The 25,089-nt window shown below is 39.3% G+C and overlaps 1 protein-coding gene across 9 annotated transcripts in view; it reads right to left on the bottom strand.

Moving 5' to 3' along the window:
• Positions 1-25,089, bottom strand: part of FUT8 (fucosyltransferase 8) — a 450,735-nt gene that overhangs the window by 261,812 nt on the left and 163,834 nt on the right. For 6 of the 9 annotated variants that reach the window (XM_063792665.1, XM_063792663.1, XM_063792664.1 and 3 more), the window contains one exon: positions 20,043-20,140. The gene's annotated coding sequence lies outside the window, so the exon portion shown is untranslated. Of the gene's footprint in view, positions 1-7,613; positions 7,731-14,863; positions 14,928-20,042; positions 20,174-25,089 lie in introns of those variants that run through there. The other 3 variants (XM_054665671.2, XM_063792666.1, XM_054665672.2) reach the window with 3 other exon arrangements.

Raw genomic sequence — 25,089 nt, 5'->3', positions numbered from 1 at the left:
TCCCAGTAGCAGGCCTCAAATTCCAGAGGTTGCCACCTCACCCCCTACAAGGAGGTTGGGCCCAAGACTGATTTCCTCAGCCCCAAATATGCCTAGAAATCCCATCCTTACACTTTTTGCCCCCCAAGACAAGGTCTCACTCTGTTGCGGAGGCTGGAGTGCAGTGGCTCTACCATATAGAGCCTGAGCTCTATATGGTAGAGCTCAGCCTCACTGCAGCCTCACTGCAGCCTCAAATACCTGAGCTCAAGCGATCCTCTGCCTCAGCCTCTTAAGTACCTAGGACTACATGCACACACCACCATGCTTGGCTAATTTTTTTAAATTTTTTGGTAGAGACAGGGTCTCACTATGTTGCCCAGGCTGGTCTCAAAATCCTGGCCTCAAGCAATGCTCTGCCTCTACCTTCAAAAGTGCTGGGATTACAGGCATCATCCTGACACTTTTAATGTTATGCAGCAACTAAGATTTCTAATTCCAAAGGAGATAACATGCCCAGGAACTAGAATTGAGTATTTTATAATAATAAATTTTAGCTCTGTGAAATGACTCTCCATACAAACACCCAAATACCTCCTACGCCTATGACATGTGGAATTTTTATTTTCAATCACATTTTGGGAGACATGTTATTATAGAGGAAATCAGGGGACTTCCTGTACTGTAATTATTAACTTATATTTCTAGTTCACCTTCTAAATTGTCAGTTTCCTAAAGGCAGGGTTGTTATCATTTTGTATTCCAAATTCATAGTAGTTGTTAACTATGCTTGTTGAGGAAAAAGCGAGACAAGATTGGGGGAAAGACTGGGAACAAGATACAAAGAAATATGAGATCATCCTTGTATGCATAACTTTAGATTCCATACTAGTAGATATTCTTAAGTGATATTTACTTTCCCAAAAAAATCCTGTCTTCCAGCCAGGTGCGGTGGCTCACACCTATAATCCCAACACTTTGGAAGGCCGAGGCAGGAGGACTGCTTGAGCTCAGAAGTTCCAGACCAGCCTGGCAATACAGCAAAATAAAAATAAACAATAAATCTTATCTTCCCTGAACAAATCCACAAAAACGAAGGATGAATATCAGTTGAGAAATTTTACTACTTTTACAATAAAATGAACTGTGTAATATTTTCTTCTCTCAGGCTCACCAAGGTATTAGGAGAAAGATGGTTATTTTTCAATCTTGGCAAATAACTTGAAGATGACAAGAGTAAAAAAGCCACATGCATTTATAAAATCTCTAAGAAATAATAAGGCTAGAAGATTAGGTACAATAGAAGATCTTTTTTAATTTTTTATTCATTTATTTATTTTTGAGACAGAGTTTTGCTCTTAGAGTGCAGTGGCACAATCTCGGCTCACTGCAACCTCTGCCTCCCAGGTTCAAGTGATTCGCCCAGCCCCCTGAGTAGCTGGGATTACAGGCGTGAGCCAGCACGCCTGGATTTTTTTTTTTTTTTTTTTTTTTTTTTTTTAGTAGAGACAGGGTTTCACCATGTTGGTCAGGCTGGTCCCGAACTCCGGACCTCAAGTGATCCGCCCGCCTCAGCCTCCCAAAGTGCTGGGATTACAGGCGTGAACCACCCTGCCTGGCCTCTTTTTTTTTAAATATCTTTTTTATTTCAATAGCTTTTGGAGTACAAGTGGTTTTGGGTTACATGGATGAAATGTATAGTGGTGAAGTCTGAGATTTTACTACACCCATCACCAAAGTAGCATACATTGTACCCAATATATCGTTTTTTATCCCTTATCTTCTTCCTATCCTCCCCACGTCTCAGTCTCCAAAGTCTATTTTACTATTCTGTATGCCTTTGCGTACCCACGACTTAGCTCCCGCTTGTGAGAACATATGGTATTCGGTTTTGTATTCCTGAGTTACTTCACTTAGAATAATGGCCTACAGCTCCACCCAAATTGCTGCAAAAATGTTATTTCATTCTTTTTTATGGCTGAGTGGTATTACATGGTGTACATATACCTGTATAGAATAGAAATGCTTAAAACAATCCTCTAATAGCTTTTACAGATGAGCAAGTAGGGTCAGAATCATCAAATTCACCATCTCAGTGACACCAGAAGTTTCTAGAAGTCTCTAGTCATACTGATTTTCCACTTAAATTGCTGGACCCAATTCAGTTCTAAACATTAGTTTAGGGAGAAGTCAGAAGAATGCAGAGAAGTCTAATAATCCTGACAAAGATGTCAAATTAAGCCTACAAACATTAAATTGGTAAGGAAAAGTTCAATTTGTGAGTAAAATATTACAAGAATTAAACACAACATATTAAATTATTGGACTACAGTCAATTTACATCCTAAGTATGAGTGTCTAGAATACCAAGTTTGGCACACATAGGAGATCATTTTTATCACCTAGTCACAAAACTACAATTTTTTGGAATAAAACTGTGTAAACTGCTGTGGCAATGTAAGTCCAAAAGCATTGTTTTCTAATTATATAAGTAACAAAAAATTTCTAATCCCGTTTTTCAAGATCCAATAAAATTTAATTAGTCCTGTGAAAGAGAACACAAAATGCTCCCCAAATGAAGGTGAGAGATAGAAAAGACAGACAAAAAGAGAAACAGAGAGAGAGACAGACTTCTGAAAACCCAAAGATATGGTACAAACATGGAAAAGCTAAATGTACAAAGATATTACAGCAATACGTACAATAAACTATCAGTCTGACCAACCTAACAGTACCTCACTCAATGAGAAAACATTGTTAGAAATGGGAAACATTTACACTGTTAACTGAAATAAGGCACAAATTTGAAAAGAAATTATTATTATAACTTTGTAAAAAAAAAAAATTGTGTATGAAAAAGGACTAAAAGGCACATATACCAACATGGTAACCACAGTTATGTTAAGATCATGGGGCTGCATGTAATTCTTTTACATTCAATAATAATAATAAATAAAAGTTATAAATAAATAAGTTGTCTAAATTATCTATAATGTGATCTTTTCAATGTAAAGTTTTCTAAAGAAAATAAAATTATATCTTACATTTAATTTACAACAATGTCTTTTTCTACTTCAATTTCTACTAAGATATTTGAGCACTAAATTCATTATATGAACTAAGTTTTTTACCATATCACAAAAAAAAAAAGAATTAACATTACCTTATTCTGTGCTCATAAAAATAATTAGTGGGCAATCTACTAATTAAGAAATTCAATGTAAATGAGTCATCAAATTAATTGGTTCCATAAATCCAAAGTATCAGCATAGGGCTTTAATAACCATCCTCAGCATCATCAGTATACTTATCAGAAGTGCAATTAGTAAAGCCTGACATGACCCTACACCCAAAAAGGCTATAAAAATAAAGTTTTTTTTTTTTACAGTATAAGAATATAAAAATAAACCTTTGGCCATCAACATATAAAACAAAGGCTGCTGTTGCCCTCAATCTATACTTTAAAACAGAATAGTAAATAGCCTGAGTCTATGCTATCACTTAGATGACTGTCCCTCCTGTTGAAATTTGATCTCAATGTTGGGGGTGGGGCCTAATGGGAGATGTTGTTGGGCATGGTGGGGAGGGGTCAGAACCCTCAAGAATAAATTAATGCTCTTCCTCAGGCATGCTTGAGGTCTCACTCTATTTGTTCCCCCAAGAGCTGGTTGTTAAAAAGAGCCAGGGCCCCTCCTCCCACCCTTTTCTCCTCTCTCATTTTGTGCACAAGCTGGCACCTCTTTGCCTTCTGCTATCAGTGGAAGTAGCCTAAGGCCCTCACTACAAGCCGATCCTGGTGCCATACTTCCTGTACAGCCTGCAGAACTGTGCGGTAAATCAAACTCTTTATAAATTACCTAGCCTCAGGTATTCCTATATAGCAACACAAAACAAGACAAGGCAGTCAATTCATCAATAATAAGAATCGGTCCTATGATCAACTTCCCTCTGGAGAAGTTTTTTAATCTTTCTTGCAAATTAGAATATATTATCCCCAAAATGTGCAGACCTGATGTCAGAAAGAAATAAAATTCTTAATGAACAATACTGCCAAATGAGATAAAGGATACTGTAATAAGTCTTTTGACTAGTTACAAGAGCATCAAAAATGGTCAAAAAATAACCTTAAGTACAGTTGTAAAGAGCTTTTAATTCATCACTCCCAACCTCACAACAAGAAAAAAGCTGGGGGTAAAAAAAAAAAAAAACTGATAATCAACAACTCTTCTTAGAGCCATCAGAGAATTGAGGTCAGAGGGCAAACTGCTGCTCTAAAACCTGGAGAGACAAGACAGGCAGATAGAGAATCACAGTGTGCAGGAAGCAGAAGTCCAGGAATACAAGCTCTCAACTGAAGCCAGCATCAGTAGGAACACTTGAAACAGTAATTGTGGACTAGCTTGAGAGTTAAAAACTGTAAGGGGACCAGTCTTACAGGGGTCCCCATACTTTCCTGAGTTTTACCTCCAGGAGCCCTACCAGGTTCTCATGGTAAAGATCTGAAAAAAAACCCCTCCTGCTTGCAGCAGGGGAAGAAGAAAAACCATTTTGAAATATGCCAGGAACTTTGTTTCTCTTAAGAGGTATTCCAGAAAAGGAAACTATTTTACCAGAACCTAACCAACTGGCTTTTAGATTGCCTAACCTACTACGGTTTTACAGTGCCTAACCAACCGGAGGGAAGGGAAATACCCAACTCCAGCCCCATCTATCCTTTGACCGGGAAAAAGAGACAGTTACTCAACTCAGGCTCACAGTTGGTAGAGGGCAGAGGGATGAGGGGGAAAGTTCTATAGTCCTGAGATCTAATTACAGGACTATAGAACTTTCCCCCTCATTCCTCTACCCTTACCACCACATCAATACAGCTCTTGTACAACACAGGATTACAACTTAAAAACCTGCAAGCCTCAGACCCCATTTAAGGATTCTTTACAAAAACCCAAAGACAACAGGGCAGATAAAAGCAAGGACAGTAGAAGAAATTTTAGCCTCTAATAGTGATGGCGGTGGCTTTCTGGTACATGGACGGCACAGGGAGAGGCGGACAGACCCCCTCCCTCAACAGCCCGCCGCCCTCCGTGCAGCACAGTCAAGCAGAGAGGGGACCGACGCAGAGCTGAGGCTGAGCTTCAGAGGCCTGAGGCAGGAAGTGGGAGCGGTGCCCACTTCAGGGACCAGCCAGTGACACAGCCACTGCGCCCACCCCACTGAGGGTGCCAGGTTCCTGGGCCTCAGGAGGAGGCTCTGTGCAGGGCTGCCCGGGGCTACATCCCCAGGGTCCACCCCACATCAGGCGACTGCTGAGCCTGCCACTCCCAACAGCCAGGCCGGACAGTTATCTGCTCTGCCTGGGCCACTGAAGCGCCAGGGCAACTAGGGTAGCTCCCGGCGATGTCACCCCTGCCCCGGATCCCAGCCCAGGTCCAGCAAGGATCTGGAGCCCCTGTCTCAGGCTGAAAGGGGGCGGAGCCAGGGCTGCATGCTCCACAGTGCCAGTGGGAGCCAGGAGCAGGCAGCAGCCCAAGCCACCCAAGCCTGGGTGGTAGACCCAGGCCTCCATGTGCTCTTGGGGACTGGAAACAGGCAGGAGCCCTGTCCCCCAACCCCATACAGCTGCAGCTACCCAAGTCAGGGTTGTGGACCCAGGCCTCCGTGTGCTCTTGGGGGCTCAGGAAGGCCCCCCTTGCCTTTGCAGGCTCAGAAATGCCTGTTCCCGCTGCCACTTCCCGCACCGGCTCCAATCTGGCAGGTTCTCAGAGTGGGGTTGGAGCCAAGCCTGGATATCATCACAGCCCAACAGGATATGCGCATGCTCAGGCCCTGCCACCTAGGCCCCCTCTGGGGAAGCTGAGGTGGAGAGCTGCTCCATGCTGGCAGGCAGGTGCCCCTTGGCACAAGCAGCCTGGGAACCATGGAAAGTGGCAGGAAGCAGACAGGCTCCTGGGTGGAAGGGGGCACGTCCCCAGATAGACCCCACCTTCAGGCCAGGGAGGGCCTGAAGGTTGGGGACCGGGCTGCCAGTCCCGCAGACTGCAGTGGGGGCTTGTGGTGCCTTTTCCAGCCCACCCATGGCCACCGATGTACCAAATGACACACTTCCTCCCCACTGAGGTCCATAAAAGCCCCGAGATCAGCCAGAGCAGGGCAGAGGCCAGAGAGACAGCCAGATGACCAGCTGCAGAGAGGAGCTATCGTCTCTGCTGAGAGCTGGGAAGTCAATGGGGACCTGCCTGCAGAGAGGAGCCACTCACTCCAGGGCCTCCTCTCTGCTGAGAGCTGAACACTGGATGAGACAACCTGCCTACAGAGAGGGGCTGCCCTCTGCAGCTCTCCTCTGAGCTGTTCTAACACTCAGTAAAGCTTCTCTTTGTCTTGCTCACCCTCCACTTGTCTGCATACATAATTCTTCCTGGACACAGGACAAGAACTCGGGCAAAGGCGCCACTGGCCACAGAGGTTTCTAGACAGAAAAGCAACACCTTAAAGATCCCGTAACATTTGCCTCCGATACCATAGCCAGAACAAACACTAAACACAGCCTGACTTCTAAACAGATAAACATAAAACCTCACACTAAAGGCCTATTTACCTCAGTTCCTTTTACCTGATACATTCTGTCTGGCTATGAAAAAAAATTATGAGGCACTATAAAGGCAGAAAATACAATCTGAAGAAACAAAGCAAGCCTCGAAAACAGACTCGGATGTGGCAGAAATTTTTACCAGGAATTATCAAATTATCACCAGGAATTTTTTTATATATATATGTTTTGAGACAGGGTCTCACTGTTACCCAGTCTGGAGTACAGTGGTGATTCACAGCGCACTGTAGCTATGTTTTGAGACAGGGTCTCACTGTTACCCAGTCTGGAGTACAGTGGTGATTCACAGCGCACTGTAGCCTTGAACTCCTAGGCACAAACAATCTTCCTGCCACAGCTTCCCAAGCAGGTAGGACTACAGATGCATGCCACCACCATGCCCAGCTAAGTCCTTTTTTCTAAGACTGGCCTGGGCAACATTGGAGACCCTGTTTCTACGATTTTTTTTTTAATTGCCAGGCATGGTGGCACACACCTGTAGTCCTGGCTACTTGAGAAGCTGAGGAGGGAGAATCACTTGAGCCTAGGAGTTCAAGACTGCAGCGAGTTATGATCACGCCACTACTGCACTCCAGCCAGGGTGACAGAGTGAGATCCTGTGGAAAGAAAGGAAGAGTAAAGAGAAGGAAAAAACAGTGAAGGGGGGAGGCGAGGAAGGGGAGTGTACAAATCAATAACACTGTAACAGGAAAGAATGTCTTTAGTAAGAAACACCAAACCTGGAAGTTCAGAGAACACCAAGCAAGATAAATACCAAAATATTTACATAGACAAATGACAGTGAAGCCGCAGAAAATAAGACAAAGAGAAAACTAAATCAAAAGCAAAACTTCAGTTTTTTCCTTATTAACTTTAAGACCAATAAGATATCTCGAAAGAAGCAAGAGGTAAAGAAAAAAATCAACACACACAGAAAACATCTTATCCACTGAGAAATAAAGAATTAGATCAAACTTTCTCTTCAGAAACCATGCAAGCAAAAAGAGTGAAGTGAAATATTTAGTGTTAAAAAAAAAAAAAAAAATCCAACCTTTCGGCCGGAACCACCATCTTCCAGTAATTCGCCAAAAGGACGAACACAAAGGGAAAGAAGAGAGGCACCCGATATATGTTCTCTAGGCCTTTTAGTAAACATGGAGTTGTTCCTTTGGCCACATGTATGCGAATCTGTAAGAAAGGTGATATTGTAGACATCAAGGGAACGGGTACTGTTCAAAAAGGAATGCTCCGCGAGTGTTATCATGGCAAAACTCGAAGAGTCTGCAGTGTTACCCAACATGCTGTTGGCACTGTAAGCAAGTTGTAAACAAACACGTTACTCAGCATGCTGTTGGTATTGTAAACAACTTGTAAACAAACAAGTTAAGGGCAAGATTCTTGCCAAGAGAATTAATGTGCGTATTGAGCACATTCAGCACTCTAAGAGCCAAAATAGCTTCCTGAAACACGTAAAGGAAAATGATCGGAAAAAGAAAGAAGCCAAAGAGAAAGGTACCCGGGTTCTACTGAAGCACCAGCCTGCTCCATCCAGAGAAGCACACTTTGTGAGAACCAGTGGGAAGGAGCCTGAGCTGCTGGAACCTATTCCCTGTGAATTCATAGCATAACAGGTGTTAAAAAAAAATAAAAGACCTCTAGACTGGCTGGGCACGGTGGCTCACACCTGTAATCCCAGCACTTTGGGAGGCTGAGGCGGGCAGACCATGAGGTCAGGAGTTCGAGACCAGCCTGGCCAACATAGTGAAACCCCGTCTCTACTAAAAATACAAAAAATTAGCTGGGCGTGGTGGTGGGCACCTGTAATTCCAGCTACTCAGGAGGCTGAGGCAGGAGAATCGCTTGAACCCAGGAGGTGGAGGTTGCAGTGGGCCAAGATCACACCACTGCACTCCAGCCCGGGCGACAGTGTGAGACTCTGTCTCAAAAATAAAAAAGAAAAGAAATACAAAAAATTAGCCAGGCGTGGTGGCGCACACCTGTAGTCCCAGCTACTTAGGAGGCTGAGGCAGGAGAATCACTTGAACCCGGGAGGCAGTGGTTGCAGTGAGCCAAGATCGTGCCACTGCACTCCAGCCTGAGTAACAGAATGAGACTCCATCTCAAAAAAATAAAATAAAATAAGACCTCTGGACTGTTAAAATAAAATAAAATAAAATACCAAACTAGAATGCCTATAGAATCCCAGCAAAATTATCCTCCAAAAGTGAAGAAATAAAGACTTTCTGAAATAAAAACTGGGAGAAATGAAACCCAATAAACATGACTTGCAAGAAATGTTAACAGAAGTTATTCAGAAAGAAGGAAAATTATATAGATCAGAAATATGGATTACAAAAAGAAAGGAAGAGTGTAGAGGAAAAAAATAAAGGTAAAACTAAATCTTTTGTTTTTCTGATCCTTAATTCATCTAACAGATAACAACTTGTTCAAAATAATAATAGCAACAATATATTTAGTGACTGTAAATTATGGAAAAGTAAAACAAATAAAAGTAATGTTATAAGGAATGGGAAAAAGGAACTGACAATACTAAGTTGTAAGGTATTTGCACTACCCATGAAGTGGTAAAGTGTTATTTAAAAAGTGAACTTGGATCAGTTTAACTGTGTAATTATTGCAAACTGTGGGGCAACAACTAAAAAATAATTTCATTTTATTCTTTTTTTTTTGAGACAGTCTTGCTCTGTCGCCCAGACTAGGGTGCAGTAGTGCGATCTTGGCTCACTGCAACCTCCACCTCCTGGGTTCAAGAAATTCTCCTGCCTCAGCCCCCTGAGTAGCTGGGATTACAGGCGTGCACCAGCACACCTGGCTAACTTTTGTATTTTTAGTAGAGACAGGGTTTCACCATGTTGGCCAGGCTAGTCTCGAACTCCTCACCTCAGGTGATCCACCCGCCTTGGCCTCCCAAAGTGCTGGGATTACAGGCGTGAGCCACCATCCTCAGCCTAAAAGATAATTTTAAATTAAGTATAATTTATATTTTAAAACAGGAGACAAAATGGAATTATATAAAATGCTGAATTACAATGAAGAAGGCAGAGACAAAGTGAAAGACAAAAAAAGAAAGAACAAGGACAATGAGTAGAAAACAGTTATAAATACAGTAGACATTAATCCAACTATATCAATAATTACTTTAAACATCTGTGGTCTAAATACACCAGTTAAAAGACACATGCTGTCGAGAGCAAATCAAACGACAAGACCCTACTATATGATGTCTACAAAAATCCCACTCTAAATATAAAGATGAAGACAGATTAAAAGTAATGGGATGGAGAAAGATAGGCTATGCTAAACCTAATCAAAAGAAACCTGGAATGGCTATAAAAATTTCAGAAAGAGCAAGCTTCAGGCCAAGAAAAATTATCAGTGATAGAGGGGCATTACCTAATAACAGATGGTCAATCTGTTATTATTCACCAAGAAGACATAATTATCACCAAGAAGACACAATTATCTTTATATGTATGTACCTAACTACAGAGTGTCAAAATACATAAGGTATAATAAAAACTGATAGAACTACAAGGAGAAACACATGAATTCAATATTATAGTTGGAGCTTCAACAACCCTCTATCAGTAATTGACAGAAGCAGAAAATCAGGAAGGTATCATAGAACTGATGACACCATCAATCAACTAGATCTAACTGACATTTATAGAACACTTCATCCAGCAACAGCAGTATACACATTCTTCTCAAATCCACAGGGAACATTTCACAAAGAGAGACTACAAAATACACCTTAACAAATTTTAAAGAATAGACACCATACAAATAGACACACCACAATGGAATTAAACTAGTTAAACAAAAACATAGCTGGAAAATCTCAAAATATTTGGAGATGTTTAAACAGCTCACTTACAAATAACTCGTAGATCAAAAAAATAGTCTTGAGAAATTATAAAATATTTTAAACTAACTGTACATGAAAATAAAACACCAAAATTTATGGCCGGGCACAGTGGCTCATACATGTAATCCCAGCACTTTGGGAGGCTAAGGCAGGAGGATCACTTGAGGCTAGGAGCTCTAGACCAGCCTGGGCAACATAATGAGACCCCATTTCATAAATAAGTAAGTAAGTAAATAAATAAATGTGGGATGCAGCAAAGCAGGACTAAGAGATTAATTTTTAGCATTGAATGTATATGTTAAAAAAGAAGAAAGGTAAAATTAATCATCTAAGCTTTTAATTTAGGAAACCAGAAAATGAACAAATTAAATCCAAAGGAAGCAGAAGAAAACAATAAAAATCAGAGCAAAATTGAAAACAGGAAAACAAAGAAAATCAACAAGACTCAAAGCTGGTTCTATGCCCTTAAATTTGATAACTTAGGTGAAATGGACCAATCCCTTAAAAGACACAATCTACCAAAATTCACACAAGAAGAAACAAATAATCTGAATAAGCCTAAATCAATTTTTAAAACCTGAATAAATAATTAATAATCTTCCAAAACAGAAAGCACCACACTCAAGATAATTCATTCGTGAATTCTATCAAATATTTAAGGAACAGATCATACCAATATTCTACAATCTGTAGAAGCAGAGTGAGCACTTCTAACTCATTCTCAGAGGCCAACATTACCCCGATAATAAGCCCAGGCAACAGCCTTACAAGAAAGGAAAATTACAGAACAATATCTTTCATGAACACAGAGGCAAGTGTTCTCAAAAATCTCAGCAAATCACATTATACACCACGACCAAGTAGAGTATATTCCAAGTATGCAAGGTAGGTTCAACATCTAAAAGTCAATTAATGTAATCGAAGAAACAGAAAAAAAAAATCATACAATCAGATCATATCAATAGATGCATTAAAAGTATTTGATAAAATTCTACATCAGTTAATAATTACATGTTCTCAGCAAACTAGAAATAGAGGAGGATTTCCTCCACTTGATAAATAAAATTTACAAAAAACTTACAGCAAACACCATACCTAATGGTAAGAAACCAGATCCTTTCCCCGTAGGATCAGGAACAAGGCAAGGACTTCCCTTCTTACCACTCCTATTCAACATCATACTGGACATCCTAGCTAATGCAGTAAAACAAGAAAAGGACATAAAAGGTACACAAATTGAGAAGAAAGAAATAAAACTCTCTATTTGCAGATGACATGATCATCTATGTAAAAAAAAAAAAAAAAAAACCCGAAGTACTGACCAACAAACTCCTGGAAATAATAAGCGATTACTACAGATTGTAAGATAAAAGGGGGAGATATTTGGGAACTCTCTGTAAGAAATTACAATTTCTCTGTAAACCTAAAACTGCCCTAAGAAATAAAATCTATTTTTAAAAAACTCCAATTAAACAACTTTCACAGTAATACATTAATCTAGTATAGGTGCTTAAGAAAAAATATGTGTTCAACACGGTTTTCCTCCTTTGTTTCCTTTTTTCCCCAGTGGGGCTGCAGGGGTGGCTGGGGGAGCCAGGGAGAATCTCTCTAACTTCTCAAGCATCTTTGAGTCCAACAAAACACAACATGGAAAGTGAAGACTATACACCATAAAAGTGAATAATTCAAACACATCCATACCATCTTTTTCAATCTTTACCAATTCATAATTCTCTGAAACTAGAAAATATTTCTTATAAGTTGGAGGAACCTTATTTTCTTGGTAATATAAGTATACTGACTCCAAAACCTAAAATGAGAAGGAAAAGTACAAGGAACAGAGTTTAATCCAAGCTTGGATGATCAGCCACCATGGCCCCAGGAATCAAGAAAAAGAGAAAATCTTCCCAACAATCATCAAAACAGCCCACACCAAAAGGTCAAGTTACTTTCTGAGTAACTCCTTAACATTCTTTTCTTTAACATTAAGAAAATATATTAGCCAGGCACGGTGGCTGACTCCTGTAATCCCAGCACTTTGGGAGGCTGAGGTGGGGAATTGCTTGAGCACAGGAGTTCAAGATCAGCCTGGGCAACATGGCAAAACTCCATCTCTACAAAAAATGCAAAAAATTAGCCAGGCATGGTGGTGTGCACCTGCAATCGCAGCAACTCAGGAGGCTGATGTGGGAGAATCACCTGAGCCAAGGAGGTCAAGGCTGCAGTGAGCCGTGACTGCGCCAGTGCACTCCAGCCTGGGCAATAGAGTGAGGCCCTGTCTCAAAAAAATTAATAAAGAAAGATAAAAAATTCTCCTACTCTTTTAATTGACTAGAATAGAAATGTGAATAGAAATATGATAGAGGTATATCTTTTTATTATTGTAATTATGTCTATTTAATTTCTATATTCTGTCTGTTTTAACACATTTTATTTCAGGTATTGCTGGAGTGTTACTGCTAATTCTATATTCTAATGTATCTTCTAAAATTAATTAAATACATTACCATTGTTACAACATGTAGTGAGAGTCTCTGAATTGCCCAAATATCCACTATGAAAACACTTAGTACAATTTGTGTGTGATGGAAGGGCTACATACAGGAAGATCCTTAAGTTAAGTGGTGAGACAATCCTATCTCCCCCTAGTATATGGTTTTGAATTTCTTCCATATGGAATGAATAAAAATCCGTCCTTTCTCCTACTTCAGTAACTTTTGTCCAGATCTAAAAACATTGGTTCAACCTGTATTTATACTTATCATCAATATCTAGTCATTGTTCATTTGTAACTTCAAAGAACAAGCACATACATGACCACAGGGGGTTTTGGTAGTACCAAAGAATTTTTCAGTGCCCACAATATCTCTGTGCAGTAATTATTACATACTTTCAACATGATTCAAACAAAGAATTCAAATACGATACTACAGTGACCTATTTAAAACGCAAAGAAAATTCAATAGCACATGATTCACTTACACCTAGAATTCTAACACCATGCTCCACCTCACAGTACTATTACCATTCTCTAGTAAGAATTTTTCTAAAATCTCTTGACCACAAGAATGACATGACAGACAAACGTGGGCAATGAAGGGGGAAGGGGAACCACATTCTCATATTCACTTCAGGAAAGGTTATTTCATTTTGTGAACTCAGCCTGAGAGTGCAGCATTTTTCTAACTTTAAGTGACCTGAAGAATGCTCTTCTTCCAAATACACTATTCAAGTTGAAAAACAAAATGGTAAGTCAGAGAGATCAGGGCAAACATCATGTTTACCTAATGTCTTCATTAATTAGCTTCACCCAAATAAACAAATTAATTTACGCAAGCTACATTCACAAGTTAGAGCCTATCTGATTAGCACTTAAAGCATTTTCTATTCCCTTTTTGTGACTCCAACAAGACTAATATTAATACAGTATGTAGCAGCCACTCAACAATTATAAAACTTCAGAATGTGAGAACTAGAAATGTCTTAAAGATCATTTGGTTTACTCTTCTCTTCCTCAGGCCTCAAATTTTATCATGAGGAAATTGAAACAAACCCAATAGTCCCACAGACTGTTCTTTTGGCACAAAAAGTATCAAAGAACTGAAACCAGATCACCCCACCAGATGCCAGACCCCTCATTCACCATTATTGCTTCCTCGCCCCTCCCAAGTTCCTGTTTTCTTACACATTGATAAAATCTATGTCTTCCCTGCTATATAAACCCTGGTTTTAGTCAGTCAGGGAGATGGAATTGAGACCGAGCTCCCATCTTCTCAGCTGCCGCACCTGATTAAAGCCTTCTTCCTTGGCAATACTCATTGTCTCAGTGATTGGCTTTCTATGCAGCAAGCAGCAGGACCTAGACTGAACTCCTGGCGTATCAGTAACAAACTAATAGCTAAAGAAGACAGTAACTTTCTTAAACTAGTTATTAACAGAGCAGAACTAAGGTACTCTGACTTCCAGACTGGTTTTCTTTCTACTATACCATGCTGTTGTCAAGAACTCTGAAGAACCTAAGATTTTACCCTACATGCAAGCTAACATCAGTCTGCCATAGTTTCATGGACACTGAGAGCAAACACTGTACCGACATACAGTTTGGGCACTGAAGACTGAAACTACATGTCCCCTATACTGAGTTGAATAAGTGTCCTCCCAAAATGTGTAACGGCTGGAAATAGGGTCTATGCAGATATAATCAAGTTGATATAATGTCATTCTGGATTAGGATGGACCCTAATACATGACTGGAATCCTTATAAGAAGGACATTTGAACACAAACACACACAGAGGGAAGATGTCATGTGAATACTGAGGTAGAGATTGGAGTTATCCTACCAAAAGTCAAGAAATACCAAGGATTTCTGGCATCCACCATAAGCTAAAAGAAGAAGGAAAGGATTCTTACCTAGAGCCTTCAGAGAGAGTGTGGCCCTGCCAACACCTTGATTTCAGACTGCTAACCTCCAAAACTGAAAGAATAAATTTCTGTTATATTAAGCCACCCAGTTTACAGTGCTTTGTTATAGCAGCCCTAGAAAACTAATACACGCACACACACAGCTTTCTAGGTACATTAACATGACTTTACCAGTCCACTGTCTTAATTAACATAACTGCTATTCTAGGAGACAGCAGAAATATAATGTGATTGTTCATTATAGACCTTCTGGAAAGACCCATCAACTCTTCGGCAGTTTTCAAAATCTTACTGTTTCCACCAAACCTAAACTGTTTTATCATGATACCTACCCAATCCTAATCAAGCCTCATCGCCACCACTGAAAGATCCAACTTAAAACAAACTTCAAATTCTCAAATTTTGACCTCTCTAAGACCCTACCAAAGATTTTTTTAGGTGTTCTCCCTTACCACAATAAGCAATGAACTCAGCTTTGTTTTATCAATAGGATGTGTTAGTGGTAGCTGGTAAGCTAGCATCAGATAATCCTGGCAGAAGTTACGACACTCCTAGATCAGAAACAAAGAACAGTTTACTACTCACAACAATAGCATAGACAGAGTACCATATTTTTTACTGATTCCTCAAGCTCTAATTCCTAAAGGCCAATGAAAGGAAAACCAAGTGCACATACTGTGGGTTGCATTACAGGACAAGAAAACCTGAGCTTAATGAAACTCCAATCTTTAAAAGGAGCTACAAGCAAATATGCCCAACCTTTTTCCCTAGAGGGATTATCTTAATTATCCTGGAGAGCAAAGAAATGTGCCATCTGTCCTAATGGAAGCACTATTTCTATCTTCCTAGGCTGTTTGCTAAACAGATTTCTTTGAAAAAGATAGCCCCCAACAAAAGCTATCAGTACTCTGCTCAGCGAATGTGCAGAAACAGAAGAGATCCATGGATTGAAGAGAAATGTCTCTCAATACCTATTTCCTGTGTCCTAAAAGACTAAAAAGATTCTTAGAGAATCAAGACAAAATTGGTACAATACAATGAGAAGATGTTTCCAGAGAAAACATATAGAGCAAAAAGGTGTACTTTCTTCTCTCAAAAATCTGTATAAACTAAAACCACTTCAGCTGAGTCACAATCTTATAACAAGCCTATATATCAAATATCCAAAAGTAAATACTTATGATATGTTTGGATCCTATTTTCATTGTAAAATGTTCCATTTCTAGAAAAGTATCTCAAGCATATGATATGTTTGGATCCTATTTTCATTGTAAAATGTTCCATTTCTAGAAAAGTATCTCAAGCAAGTTTTTATTTTTATTATTCTTTAACTTTAAAATAAAATGCTATTTTTTTTATTATTTTTTGACTGTTTCTCACAGTGAATCAAGTTTTATCAATAATTTCCAAGGCCTGGCAGTGTTCATGAAATAAAAGAGACTAGCAGTTTTAAACTTTACCAATTATACCTGACTTTAATGTGGACCTTAACGCCTTTTTTTAAAATAAGAAAATAAAGACCCAAGAGCTGAGATGGTAAGCTTTTACTCATACAGCTATCTGGAGACATTGCACTGTAGGGTTCATTTTACTCATCATTCTCTCTCTCTCTTTATCCTGGGATCATTGCTTAACCTAATGGGTGGGATTAAGTTAAATTACTCAATTTAATATTATTTACAAAAACTCAGTTTTTGTTTATTTCTTTTGCAGTTAATTTTAAGTTAAACAGGCTACCATTTAAACGGTACAAGACAGAATCTCAATTTTCAAATATGCAAAAAATATGCTGATATTGAACATATAGCTAGAAAAATCTAAATTTTTTTATTTTGTAACAACCTCAAAATATTTTATGTGAATTAAAGTATATTAAATTTAAATTTAAATATGGCTTTTATTTTCATAAATACTTTACATAAATATTGACCTTAGAATTGTGGTTTAAAATCTAAATACCCTAAAATCCTGAAGAAATCATGACTTCTGAGCATAGCATTATCTTTGACTCTGTGTTGTATTTGCCCGTTGAACAGATAACTATTCTCTTTCAGAAATAGCTCTAAAATGCTCTGACTCTGCCTAAAATGTTTTGTCTATTTAAGAAATGTTCTCTGACCGGGCACAGTGCTTCACATCTATAATCCCAGCACTTCAGGAGGCTGAGGTGGGCAGACCGCTTGAGCCAAGAAGTTTGAGACCAGCCTAGCCAACATGGTGAAACCCCATCTCTTCTAAAAATACAAAAATTAGCTGGGCATGGTGACACACATCTGTAATCCCAGCTATTTGGGAGTCTGAGACATGAGAACTGTTTGAACCCAGGAAGTGAAGGTTGCAGTGAGCGGAAATTGAGCCACTGCACTCCAGCCTGAGTGGCAGAGAGATTCTTGTCTCAAAAAAAAAAAAAAAGAAAAGAAATGAAAGGAAAAAAAGGTTTTAAAGAAATGTTTTCTGAGAACACAATACAGCAGGCCACTTATCTACAGAGATACTATGAAAATTACATAATTCATCTAAAAATGTTCAGAAACAAGAAAACAATTTAAAGTTGCAGTAAGTCTTTTAATGTCCAGGCTTAGAAGCTAGAGTCTAAACCATCCCACATTTTCTGAGTCAGAGCATAATACTTTCTCAAGACCTTTTTATTTCTATAACAAATAATGAACTACAGTTTCCTTATAAATATTCAAATAGGGTTTCAAGCTACTTTTTGAGGTCATTAATTTCCCCAAGGCAGAAAGACAGTTTCTATCACTTTCATCCTACATATTCATTCAAGAAAGTTTAAACTGACTTTTCCATGCCCAACCTTTACCCTCTTTAAGTATGTTTTTAATACAGAATTCTAATTTACTTGACTTTTCTAGATGACTTTTGAAGCTACCTATATGAGGCTTGACGTTATTAATCTACCTGTATATTTCTGGTCTACTGAGGGAAGAGAGAGACCCTCTCATATTGTTTTACATTGTTTTACACTCAGTACCTGTTTTAAGAAAAAAAACAAGGAAGTGAAATCAAAGACAGGCAGCCCGGCGCCAGGCCCAAAACCAGGCCTGGGCCTGCCTGGCCTAAACCTAGTAGTTAAAAATCAACTCATGACTTAGAACCCGATGTTACACATAGATTTCAGGCACTGTATTGTGAAACTCCCTGCTCTGTTCTGTTTCACTCTGACCACCAGTGCATGCAGCCCCTATCACGTACCCCCTGCTTGCTCCAATCAATCACAACCCTTTCATGTGAAATCTTTAGTGTTGTGAGCCCTTAAAAGGGACAGAAATTGTGCACTCAGGGAGCTGAGATTTTAAGGCAGTAGCTTGCTGATACTCCCAGCTGAATAAAGCCCTTCCTTCTATAACTCGGTGTCTGAGAGGTTTTGTCTGCAGCTCGTCTTGCTACACTACCACTATATTCAAGAAGGCTACCTAGTATCTCCAAAATCAGGGAACACCACAAGTTCCAATAGATCCCCTTTCTAATAATTTTACATCATTTCTCTTTCTATACTCAAAATGACCATAAATTGCAAGTTTCTTCCCCTAGCCACAATGTCTGTTAAATTGTGTTCTCATTATGTTTTAATAACATTTTAAAAAAGAGATGCAACCATGGCCTAAAAGGCAATAGTTAAATCATCACAGCGCTTTAACAGTAGCAACAACAAAAAGTAATTTCTATTAGTAAAAAATATATGGGGTCAGGGGATGAAGAAAGGTTGATTAATGGGTACAAACATACACTTAGAAGAAATAAGACCTGGTGTTCAATAGATCAATAGGGTGATTATAGTTAACCTTACTTAGTTGACTGTACATTTCAAAATAGCTAGGGAAGAGAATAATTCAAATTTTCTTAATATAAAGAAAAAATGAATATTTAAGTTAACGGATATTCCAATTACCCTGATTTTATTACATAAAGGTATCAAATTATCACATGTACCCTGAAAATAAGTATGTACACCTAACATGCATCAATGCAAAAAAAAATTTTTTTTTTTTTTTTTGAGACAGAGTCTCACTCTGTCACCAGACTAGAGTGCAATGGCGTGATCTCGGCTCACTGCAACCTCTGCCTCCCGGGTTCAAGCAATTCTCCTGCCTTGGCCTCCCAAGTAGCTGGGACTACAGACGTGAACCACCACACCCAACTAATTTTTGTATTTTTAGTAGAGATGAGGTTTCATCATGTTGGCCAGGATGGTCTCGATCTCTTGACCTCATGATCCGCCCGCCTCAGCCTCCCAAAGTGCTGGGATTACAGGTTTGAGCCACCATGCCCCACCAAATTTTTTAAAGAACATAGAGTCACATTTTTTTTTAATGTATGATTGCAGCAGTTTTATGATCATCAAAAACTAAAAACAGCCTAAATATCCATAAACAGGTATATGAATAAACTAATTATGGTACATCCATAAAGTGGAACACTACTCAGCAATAAAAAAGAACAAACTACTGATACACAACTACTGATGCACACAGCAACATGAATAAACCTCAAATATATTATTCTAAGTGAAAGCCAGGATTTAAAAACTACATCTTAGATGATTCCAATTAAATAACATTGGAAAAGGCAAATTACAGGGATAGAAAGCAGATCAGTGATTGCTAGGGATTGAGGTATAAGGAGAGGTTAACTACAAATAGGCAACACGAGCAAATTTGGAAGGTTTAGAGAATGTTTTAATTGTGGTGATATATATTTGTCAAAATTAATAGAATGAACACTAAAAATAAATAAAAATGTTAATGTAGGACTGAAATCTGGACAAGAATACCTTTAAAAGCCAGCTACTAAAAATGTCAGAAATGTTTAAGATGAGTTGCTTATTTTTAGCACCAAATATGCCACACAACGATGCCAAAAGTTCAGTGTACCGCATTCAACCACAACTTGTTTTATCCAGCCCCATAATTTAAAGTACAAAACTATTTAAAAGGAAGTAAATTTTTTTCAATTTATGCAGTGAATATTGTATATAGTAGGCAGTAAGAAAATGTTTCTTAACTAATACACAATTCAACAGAGTTTAGACTGACTTGGCCTTTCTGCTTTACTGGTACATAACATGTAGCTTTAACCACAAAATTATCTATTTCTCAAAATATTAACATATAATTAGAACAGGGAAGTGCTGTCCACAAAATACACTAACCTGAATTTGTCCGGTTAATCAACAAAGGCAATAAATCACTTTATCTTGAACAAAAAGACCATTAGGGTCATGGATGTCCTCTGAGCAAAAGCAGCAACCTGAAACAAAATAAAAATATGTGAAATTCAGCCCTACTCAAGCTTCAGTTAGCATTATTATATAATTTTTTAAATACCTTTAACTTTTCTTTATGTAGCCAGTCATAACATGCAAATTCACTTATTTTGTACACTGACTTATTCTGTAAGCACTTTCCAAATGTCAACAAAAAATGGGTTTTCATTTTGCAAATTATACCCAAACTCAGTAACACTCAGTGGTTTAATTTGCTTCATAGTTCAACTTAAAATAAGTTAGCGCTCATATAACTTGCTTTGTGAATATAAAATTCTTTAACTTTGTCTATCTTTTAACATAAAAGGCATTCAGAAATGTACCTCTTTTCAGACCAAAGCTCAAAATCTTTTGTATTTCCCCTCGATTTTGTATGACACCTCGGTTAGCTACATAACCTAGTTTCTTACTATCTTCTACACAAACTTCCACTAACGCCAATTTAATTTTGCTTTCTTTCCATAGAACAATTTGTTTATTCTCAGTTGTCACCCTGCAATACAACATTCCTTTTTTTAAAAAACAGGGATTTTTTTCTCCTTTATCAATCAATGCATATCCATCAACTTTCTCAAAATCCAGCCCCTCTATACCTCCCTGCCTGAGAGCTGACATAATCATTCTATACTCCATTAATCTTCAGTAGAGTATTTTGCTGCCTTATACATGCACCATCTCATGCAGTCTTTTGATCAGGGGCCCTTCTCCTACTTCATTTGTTGCTGCCTCTCCCTCACCCAGTATCATGTTTGGCACACAGTAATCAATATGATTAACTGAAAAGTGAAATGGCCTTAATAAAGATTCGCACATCAAATGTTCACTGAGTGTGTAGTATGCGCAAGTCACCAAGTACAAAAACCCAAGAACAGTACAAAGACACAATACATTCTATAGAAATGTGTGTTTCTGCCACTCGCTTTACTCTTATGTCAACAACATGAGATTTTTCTCTGATTGACATTATTAATTGTGAGAAGCAGTTTTTCTCCAATGACATCAAAGCCTACTGAAAACAATTTTAGGCAATTACAACTAATATAAAAGCAATATCACCAACTTAAACTCCTCCCACCACAAAGGTAACACAACTATTTTCTTTTTTTTAAAGATTTTAAAATTTATTTTGTTTTACTTTATTGTAGAGACTGGGTCTCGCTATGTTGCCCAGGCTGGTATCAAACTCCTGGGCTCAAGTAATCCTCATGCCTCAGCCTCCCAAAGTGCCGGGATTGCAAACATAAGCCACCATGCCCAGCCTGTATAATGCTTTATTATTTACATTATCTCATACATCTATTTGAAGAAGACATAGTCAACTACTCCCAAAGCCCATAAACGTACAATTATTAAATAGCCATCAAGTCTAAAGTCAGCAAAGGTTTATTGTAATTCTTTCCTGTAACTTCACCCAAAAGTCTTTGCCAAACTCCTCAATAATCCAATAGTGTGAAATGTATGCTTCCAGCCATTATGGAATAACTGGTAACAGATTTACCCTCAGATGGTAAGCAACTGCAAAACCAGACAAAATACATGACAGTTTCCAGACAGTGAACAACAATTAGTGTAGATCTGTGTTCCCTGAAACAAGAAAACAAACTAGATAAGGCCTATGACCACCCTGGCTTTCTGCCTAGAGACATGTTCTAGACACCATTGCCAACAGGGAAATTCAAAGCAGAATACAGCAGTCTTGCTAACTTGAAAAGAACAGAGTTTGGAACAGTGGAGGTGGCAAAAGTTACTAGAATGATATACCAGAAAGGAGAAACTTAAGCAGAAAAAAGCTACAGATATGTACATTGGGGTCCACTTGAGTCATCAACTAAATACTAATCTACACATGCTTAGGGTGAAGTTCCATAAAGTCAGACAAAAAACATCCTCCAGGAGCTATAATATGAACAACTCTGGGTTGACACTGAGCTTGGAGACATCTGAGTTCCATCCAGCCACAGCAGAGACATCTCTTTACACTCTAGGCCATAGGTACAGACCTCAGGAGGGCTAAATTTGCCCTAGAATAAAGATTACTCTATAATGATCCCAACAGAGCTTAAAAACAAGCCATGAAAGGACAATCTGATCCTCAATTTAACATCTGTAACCAACAGCCAGAATGGAAAAGTCTCATAATTCATGAAGCATAAAATATTCAGAAGGGTTTTGCCTCAGTAGTGGGGAAAATTAAATTAAGTGGTTACACTTAACAAAGATTAAAAGCAATACCTAAAAGTTAAAAAACACTTTCAAATAACTTCAATACAGACCAGGAAAAAGTTCAAAAATATCTGCAGGCACCAGGGCTGGTGGTACACACCTGTAGTCCCAACTACTCAAGAAGTTGCAACAGGAGGATCACTTGAGCCCAAGAGTTTAATACTGCCATGACCTATGACCATGCTACTGCACTATTGCCCAGGTAACAGAGCAAGACCCCATCTCTTAAAAAAAAAAAAAAAGAATATAGGAATATAAAAATGTCCAGCACCCAACAAGGCACAATTTACAATGTCTTATTTTACATGCCTGATATGTATCAATTAATTAACTAGCAGGTTAAAAAAACTAAGGCAAGAAAACAGAGCCAGAAGGAAAGCTATCAATCAATCAAAACCAACCCAGAAATGACAGGGTTGATAGAATTAGGAGACTAGGACATTAAAAGTTATTATATATCTGTTCCATATGTACTAAAAGCCAGAAGAAAGGTTAAGTATATTAAGACACAGACAAAAAAGACCCAAGTTGAACATCTAGAAATAAAAACTAGAACGTTGGAAGTCCTCTACCTGACACACCTGTTGAATTATGAAGCTTTTTTGTCTGATGGATTCAGGCTCTACTCCTAACCATGTGTGAGCTCTAATTATTATATTATTCCCTCAATTCCTTTTTGGTGGTTCTTCCGCAGCTTCCCATAGTTTCCTTACAGGCATGTATTGATCAGTAGTCAATTGAATTCTTGAAAGCAATTTCTACAGATCTGTGAATTTCTGTCTCTTGCAGCTTTCTCCTCTCTCATACTCTACCTTGTGAACTCTAGCTGCCTTGGCCCCCCAATCTCCCAGCTAGCTCTACCTCTTCAATACAGAGAAATCTCTAGGCTCCTCCTGGGTTCCACTGCTTTGTTCCATCCCTACAAACCCTCTCTAGGTGTGAGCTAGAGCAACCGCATGATCTCCCCTAATTTGTTTCCCATCCCTTGGGGATCAATGTCTTTTGCTGCTTGATGGCAAATGTCTTGAGAACTGTGGTTTCATTATTTCGTCCCATTCTTTAGTTGTCTTAGGTGGAAAGACCATCCCTATTAGTCCATCTTACCTGGAAACACTGTATTTTAAAGGGGGACTATGAACTTAATTAACTTTGTGACAGCACTGAATGCTGAAATTTTCTAAAAATTAGATGTATTCAATAAATACCACTTATATGTCAATAAGTTATCCTAAAGCAAAGAAGCATAAATAGGATCTAAGAATGAGAAGGAACTCATATGAAACAAAATATTACCATAGGAGAAACTAAAGATATTTAAGAAATGCATATTATTGACAGGAACGGGGGACAGAGAAATTCTAGGCAGAAAATGGCGGGTCCCCAGCATAACCTCACCCTCAAGCCAAAAAGCCTGTAACCATGGCCCAAAGTGAGAGCTTATATCTCCGTTTTCTGGCTCAAATGTTGCCTTTTCCTAAATCACCCACGGTCCTGCCCCATCCCATCCTGTGCCTATAAAAACCCCAGACTCGGCTGGTAGACAAGACGATGGCTAGATATTGGAGAGAGGTGGCTTGACTTCAGAAGGACAGCTTGATGGCATTACTACAGAGAAGAATCTTGCCAGAGATGGCTGAACTTCCCAGGGGAAGATTACCTACCCACCCTGTCCCCTTTTCAGCTTCCATTTCCACTGAGAGTCCCTTTCATTTCCAATAAAATCCCCTGCATTTACCATCTTTCAATTCATTCATGTAACCTCATTTTTCCTGGGCGCCAGACAAGAGCTCAGGAGCCACAAGTGTGGATACAAAAGGCTTTCACAGTAGCCCTTTGGCCTCACTGGCAGAGGGCAGCCACTTCACAAAAAAAAGGCAAAGGGTCCACTGAGTTGTTAGCACTTAAGCTGTCCACGGACAGCGGAGCTAAAAGAGCACTGTAACACACCCTCTGGAGCTTCAATAGTCGCAGGCACCCGCTCCTGGACACTGCTGTGGGGCCTGCAGAGAGTTCACTCCTGCTGTGGCTAAAGCATCCGGCCGTTCCGGCACCCACTCATATGCGCACTCCCTCCTGCGAGGGGCAGAACGCAGTGGGTCCGAGTGAGTGGAGGTTGAGCCCTCTGGAGCCAAAGCAGCCGGCTGGCTTCAGTACTCATTCACTCCAATTCCCACACCCGTTCACTTGTGCACTCCCTTCCACAAGGAGTTAAGAGTGGTGGGCTGGGGCCAGGCGCAGTGGCTCATGCCTGTAATCCCAGCACTTTGGGAGGCTGAGGCGAGCGGATCACGAGGTCAGGAGATCAAGACCATCCTGGCTAACACGGTGAAACCTCGTCTCTAACAAAAATACAAAAAATTAGCAGGGTGCGGTGGCGGGCGCCTGTAGTCCCAGCTACTAGGGAGGCTGAGGCAGGAGAATGGCGTGAACCTGGGAGGCGGAGCTTGCAGTGAGCGCCACTGCACTCTAGCCTGGCCGACAGAGGGAAGACTCCCTCTCAAAAAAAAAAAAAAAAATAGGGTGGAAGGGTGGTAGGCTGGGTAAACAAGGCACCCCTGTTGCGAGTCCCACAAAGGAGTGAGGGAAATATCCTGCTTCATTACGTAATAGAAAAAAATGATTAACCATGAAAGTTTACTTTCATGATAGGTGAATATCAACAGCATCCAAAGAATAAACAATATCCAGTAATCAGCAATAATAAAAACCC

The sequence above is a fragment of the Pan troglodytes genome, chromosome 15 (genome assembly GCF_028858775.2).
Source record: "Pan troglodytes isolate AG18354 chromosome 15, NHGRI_mPanTro3-v2.0_pri, whole genome shotgun sequence".
In the NCBI taxonomy this organism is placed as follows: domain Eukaryota; kingdom Metazoa; phylum Chordata; class Mammalia; order Primates; family Hominidae; genus Pan; species Pan troglodytes.
Note: the sequence above shows the minus strand (reverse complement) of the source record. Positions and strands in the feature narration are given on the sequence as shown.